Source organism: Elephas maximus, chromosome 7, assembly GCF_024166365.1.
Source record: "Elephas maximus indicus isolate mEleMax1 chromosome 7, mEleMax1 primary haplotype, whole genome shotgun sequence".
NCBI lineage: Eukaryota > Metazoa > Chordata > Mammalia > Proboscidea > Elephantidae > Elephas > Elephas maximus.
In genome coordinates, this window is record NC_064825.1 from 128,048,405 (window position 1) to 128,055,433 (window position 7,029).

The following is a 7,029-nucleotide window of genomic DNA, read 5'->3' on the forward strand; positions in this document are numbered from 1 at the left end:
GGATAAACAATGTGGTATATATACATATATCTTAATTCCCAAGTGCTGCAGTAAGAGAAATACCACAAGTGGGTTGCTTGAAGGAACAGGAATTTATTTTCTCGAAATTTAGGAGGCTAGAAGTTTGAATGCAGGGCACTGGCTCTAGGGGAAAGTTCTCTGTCTTTTGGCTCTGGAGGAAGGTCCTTATCTATTTTTAGCATCTGTCCCTCTGTTTCTTGGTGCTCTTCATGTAACCTGGCGTCTGTCTTCCCCAATCTGTGCTTCTTTGCTTCTATGTCTAATCTGCCTTTTTATATCTTGAAAGTAATTGGCTTAAGACACCCTACACTGCAGGTAGGGCCTCATTAGCATAACAGATAGAACCCTAGTCCCAAATGGGATTACATCTGCAGGCACAGGGGTTAACATTTACAACATATTTTGGTGGGCCACAGTTCAATCCATTAACAACACATGCATGCCCAAATGTGGATATAACTTGAAAACATTTTGTTGAGCTAAATAACTCAGCCGCAAAAGGACAAATAACTGTATGATACCACATGTATGAAGCAAATATATAGAAACCAAAGATTATTAGTGGTTACCATGGGTGGGAGGGAGGGGGAAAGAGGGAGTTTATGTTTGGGGGGTGTGGTGCAGTGAATTACTTGATATGGCCTTTCTAGCCATAGTCTTTGTAACTGCCACCAAATGACTAGGTGGGACTATGCAAATGAGGTGCATGGAACCATAACAAGGGGATTGGTCAGTTTTGCCACCCTGCTAGGCTTAAAGAGACAGAGAGAGAGAGAGATGGCAGCAGTGGAACCTGGAGACCCCTACAGGAGAGGGGGTGGTGGGCTTCCCAGCCCACAGGACTAGAAACCTAGCTGAGCACCTTCGGGCTGAGGTTTGCTGCTGGAGCGGGGTGCCTCCGGGCACTTACTGGCAAAGCTAAAAGAGGTTTGTAACACTTGATGGAGCAGGGCAGAGGCCAGGTGAGCAGCTGAGGGGCCAGGGGCCCGGGGAGAGGCCTGCCTGCGGGCACGGCTGTGAAGAGGCTGTCCCGATGGAAGAACTGTATCCTGAGCGTTCCTGAGCCTGAATTGTAACATGTTGCTTCCCTAGTAAACCCCATAACTGTGAGTATGATCTGGGAGTTCTGTGTGGCTATTGCAATGAGTTATCAAACCGAGCAGAAAAGTAGAGTGTGCAGTGGGAGGGACAGATAGTGTCAGAACTGGTGAAAAGCCGGCAAAGGAAGCTAAGCCTGACCTCTACCTCATAGGAATCAGCCTTGGGCTGTTGACCTTGTTTCTCCCTCCCCCTCGCGAAGTTAGAGGAGGTCAGATGCCTCTGCCAGGCCATTTGTAGGGGGGACATTGAGTTTACACTAGTGGCGATGGTGTGTTTCAGATGCGGATGACGATAGTGGCAGCACAACATGAAAAATGTAATCAGTGTTACTGAATTATAAATGTGGCAGTTGTGCTATTGAATGTTTTGGCGTGTATATGTTCACTGCAATAAAAAAAAAAAAAAAAAAGCTAACCCGTTGTTGCTGTTAGGTGCCGTTGAGTCAGTTTTGGTTCATAGCCAACCCGTGTACAACAGAACGCTGCCTGGTCCTGTGCCACCCTCACGGTCGCTGCTGTGTTTGAGCCCCTTGCTGTAGCCACTGTGTCAATCCATCTTGTTGGGGGTCTTCTTTTTTGCCGACCTTCTACCGAGTGTGATGTCCTTCTCCAGGGACTGGTCACTATGAGTCGGAATTGACTTGATGGCAATGGGTTTACACATTAAAAAAAAAAACAAACAAGAATCTTCCGGCCCTTGGGCCTTTGTCCTTGCTGGTCCTCTTGTCTGGAATGTTCCCCCTCTGAAGTATGCAAGGCTCTCTCCCTCATTCCATTCCTATCTCTGCTTTGGCTCTCGTCTATAAAACAGGAATAAAAATACAGATCACATAGGTTGAAATAGAATTGCATATGGGATAGTAATGTTAAATCTATTGCCTTCCCCCCTTCCTCCCTCACCCTCAGGGGAGTGCAGGAGTAATTCCGTCCCTGTCTGTGATCTTAGGCCCCTGCCTTTCTGCTTTTACTTGGAATTTCCTTAGCATTCTTTCCATCAAGGATTTGTAAAATATAGAGCCACCAGATTTTTTTTTTTTTTGGCATTCTCCTCAAAAGAGGACATTGAGGCTCCAAAGCAGGACCATCACCCAGGTTGCAGCCCGCTGGTGACCAGGAGCCTCGGGCGGCCCAGGCCAGACTTCCTGGACCAGCCTCAGAACCCAAAGGGTTTGCCTCCAGCATGGTGCTCTGAGGGGCCCGCCCCGGAGATGCAGTTTCTGGGCTGGTCCAGAGAAGAGCCAGGGCCCAGGGTCTTGAATGAGGCAGTTGTTCGATGGGCTGAATGAGGCCACGACGATCCCAGCAGCCCTGGCATCGACCCACCACAGTTGTCACATCTCCCCAGAGCCCTGTGTGCTGGGAAAACTCAGCCCAATAACAGTGAAAACAACAAAATGTTCCTGGGTTATTTATAAATGAAACCCAGGCTGGGCTTACATGTATGGTCCCTTGACTTTGTCCAAGGAACTCAAAGGACTGGAAGGAGGAGGTCTCTCGGAATGAGTTTCCTGGGCCTCACAGGCGTGGCACCTAGGGTCTGGGCAGCTTCCCTGTATTGTAATGCCCCACATTGTGAAAACGGCCTCCTTTTTTTTCACTGTTGTGTTTTGAGTAGAGCCACTTCTGTTCAGTGGGAGAGTTTTGTTAAATGTGAACAAACCATTTATTTCGTTTTTGGTTTCTGCCCTGTTTCACTTTCCTGGGTCCAGGGCAAGAGACTGAGAAAGGGTTCCAATATTCTCCTTTTATCTCAGAGGTAATGCCCGTTCCCTCTCCTGGTGTCTTCTTTAGATTCACAAACACACCTGCAGAGCCAGGGGCTGGGGCATGGTTGCATCTCTGGTGGGGGCTGCTCTCTGTCAGCTGCCAGAGAAGGGTCTCCTGTTGCCCCCTTCCCTCAAAGCAGTCTGCTCAGTCTCATCATGGCCTGATCTAGAGAAGTGCGTAGTCCCTGGGTGGTACAAACAGTTAACACTTTTGGGTGCTAACTGAAAGGTTGGAAGTTCGAGTCCACCCAGAGGCGCCTTGCAAAAAAGGCCTGGAGATCTACTTCTGAAAAGTCAACCATTGAAAACCCTAAGGAGTACAGTTCTGCTTTGACACACACGGGGTCGCCATGGATTGGGGTCAACTCGATGGCAACCAGTTTTGTTTGTTTTTAAGAGAAGTGTCTACAAGGCCCCAAAGACAACTTAAAAAAAAAAAAAGATGGAGTTTTTCTCCAAATTTGGCAGAAAAGTTGGGCTGAGAAAAGCCAAAACACAGTCTTGTCACTGGGATGTGGACCGGCTTGTTCTTGCCGCTGAGAAAGTTTGCATGTGCCGTTGTTGTGTGCCTTCATGTTGACCGTGACTCATAGTGGCCCTGTAGGACAGAGTAGAACTGCCCCATAGGGTTGCCTAGGCTGTAATCTTTACATGAGCAGATAAACAGGACTTTTCTCCTGAAGAGTGGCTGGTGGGTTAGAATTGCCAACCTTTCGGTTAGCAGCCAAGCACTTAACCGTTGCTCCACCAGGGCTCCTCGTTTGCGTATAAGCATGGCTTTTTGTATCTGAAGACAAATGGATTTGGTCAACAGATCAGTTTTGCCCAAATAAGGTAAAGAACTGCAAGGTCTGCTCCTTTGCATGGCGAAGTCTTCGGAGGGTGTGGGGCTGTGGGCCACCTCCGCTGGCCAGGAAGGCCACAGGCCTTGCACTTTGGCTGTTCCCACTCACCCTCCTGAGAGAAGCACTGGACATGGCCCTGAGGGCTTGGGCTCTGCGGAGAGTGGCTGGGCTCTAGAGACCTCAGCAGAGTCCCTGCGTGGTGCAAAGGGTTAAAAAGCTCAGCTACGGATCAAAAAAGTTGGAAGTTTGAGCCCATTCAGAGGCGCCTCAGAAGAGAGCCCTGGCAATCTCCTCCTGATAAATCGGCCATTAGAAACACTTTGGAGCGCAGTTCTGCTCTGACCTACCACGAATCAAAATTGACTCGATGGCAACTGGTTTTTTAGAGACTTCAACAGGTGTCTGGCAACCAAGGCCCAGCTTGGAGGTGACAGAGTGTCAGAGCTCAGGATCTCAAAAACTCATGCCATTGATTCTGACTCATAGCCACCCTATAGGACAGAGTAGAACTGCCCCATAGGGTTTCCCAGACTGTAATCTTTACGGAATCAGACTGCCACATCATTTTCCCATGGAGCAGCTGGTGGACTAGCTGCTTTCAAATCCCAGTGAGAAAAAGCCTGAGGCCCAGGGATGCTAAGTTGCTTGGAGTCACCCAGATCTGAATGAGAAGCTGGGTCTCTGGAGCTTGCACACTGTGCTCTGTTCTGAGCTAACCATCTGAAACCACAAGGCCGGGTTGTGGACAAGCAGAGGAAGGGGATTTCAAGAGCCTCTTCCCCAGCCCAGGCTGGCAGGAACCTGCCTGAAGCAGCATCCTTGCTCATGGGCTCCATGGCCTCTCCAGCCCCTCACTGCCCTGCAGCTGGGGGACCATGTGGGCAAGGCCCCACAGAATGCTTTGCGGAGCTGAGGCTTCTGAGCACCTTGGGTACAAACTGGAGTTCAACTGCTGGGCTAGAGGAGACATCCCACTGCCACTGTGGCTTCCAAACATGTGTCTCAGTCCCCTGTGGCCTATGGCCCCATCTTGAGGCAGGAGCGGCAGCTGAGCTCAGCACGCAGGGTTTGCCCAAAACTCCCCAGAGACCCCGGTGGGCCCTGCCTGGGCCCCCAGGCCTTTGCTGTGGACAGGTTAATGGGTGGGGACTCCCTCCGTGGGGAGTGGTAGTTATTTGGCATATGGGAATTTCACCTTCTGCAGTGATATCAAGGGTAACCTGGCAATGGCCTCGGGTCCCCCTTACCCTGCATAAGTTGATAAGGTAGGTGTAACCCTGTAATAAATTGTGTCGGGGGTGTGAAACCTCCTCGTCTAACCTCACAAGGGGGGAGCAGAATCAAGATCAACAGCCCAAGGCTAATTGTTGTGAGGCAGAGGTCAGGCATACCTCTTCTTTTCAATCTTTTTAACACTTCTGACACCAGCCGTCCCCCCCCCCCCCCCCGCCTTCTCTCTTGGGTTCAGTAATCCGTTGCAGTGGCCACACACAACTCATAGACAATACTAACGATTATGAGGTTTTTTAGGGAAGTAACAGGTTCAAATCAGGATCAGCAACAATTTAGGATACAGTTCTTTCCTCAGGACAGCTGCTTCTCAGCCGTGCCAGCAGGCAGGCCTCTCTCTGGCCCTCGGCCCCCCGGGCCCCGCATCTGCCCTTCTCGGGCAAGTGTTACAAAGCTCATCAGCTTCTGCCAATACGTGCCTGGAGGGAGGTACCCTACTCCGAGGTACCCTACTCCGCCAGTAAGCCTCCTGCCCGAAGGCACTCGGCTCTCTTGCTCTGTGGGTTGGCACACGCACTGTAGCCACCTCATACCGTAGGCTGGGAAGCCCACTGAGCTGTCTCACGGCAGTCTCCTGCTTCTCCTGCCGCTGCTTCTCTGCTGCTGCTTCTTGCTGCCTCTAGCTGTCTCTGGTGTTACACCTGTCTCTTTGTCCCCAGTTTCAAGGGATGCACTCTACTCCTGGCTCTTCATTCTTGGTGATAATGAGGTCCACTCTCTTCTCTAGAATTCGCTCTCTTTTTAAGCCTAGCATGGTGGCAAAACTGACCAGTCCCCTTATTAGGTTTCCATACACCTCATCTGCATGTTCTCATCCCTGCAGAGTTTCACGCAGCTTATTTGCATTGTTAGCAAGCTGTCCAATTCCCTTGGTGGGCCCCAAGCACCTTATTTGCATAGTCCCGGCCAATTATTTTGTGGATGTTACAAGACCATGGCAAGAAAGGCCCTATAAAAGTGATTCATTGCACCGCAAACCCCAATGTCCTCTGGCCTCAGCAGCCTGAAGGGACAAATGAAGCACGTGAATCTTGCTGCCTGAATGATCACTGCCTTTAGCTCCACCTGTATGCTGCAGGCCACTGCCCCCTCAAGTCCTCTCCAGGCATTTCATGGGACTGTGGAGGCGTGTCTCCTGTATGTCTGTGCAGTAGCGAATCTGCACACGTCCTCTGCTCTGGCTGCCCCCGGCCCCCAACCTGGCCTCTCCTCCGAGATCCCCCATGGCTGGGGACTGCTGTGAGCCTGACCAAGGGCCTTGCAGGCTGGGGGTTGGACAGTGATTCTGTCTCCAACTGTGTGTCACACTCAGCCACCAGGGCACAGAGTGGAGTCCATCTTCAGTGAGCCAGCCCCTCTGGCCTCTGGCCCAGCTGCTCACACCCACCCCTCAGTGGGAGTCAGACATCACGCCCAAGGCCACCCTCCAGTCCCCACTTCAGACTTTTGGCCAAATCAAAGCCTCCTGCAGGTTGCTTTGTGCTGGGTGGTCTGTGACATGGCCCCAAGCTCACCTCCTCTGCTGACAGTTGGTCTCTCACTCCGCTTTTGGCCCAGCTGGAATATCCTGGTGCCGACCTGCTTCTCCCTTATCCTGCTCTTATGTGCGGACAAGGGTGATGGGCCACCTGAAAGGAGAGCTGAAACCTGGGGAGATGAGAGGGCCAGAGCCCTCCACTGAGGTCCTGTGTCCACCAAGCCACAAGCCTCTCCCCAGAGGCAGATGTCAGGGCTTCGCTGAGGGCAGGGACATGCTGGGTCAAACCTCTGCCCCTGCTCACCCAGCCTGGCCCCCTGTGCCTTGGCTCTGAGACCTCTCCCAGAAACACCTCTCTTGCCCTTTGGCAATTGTGGTAGGACAAATACTAAGATGCTCCCAAGATTCCCCACCTATGGTGTACATGCCTGGCATAACCTCTGGGACTGCGATATGATGGATTTCACTCCAGTGATAGGATATGTTATATGGCACAGTTGACTTCAGAAAGGGAGATTATTTCTGTGGGC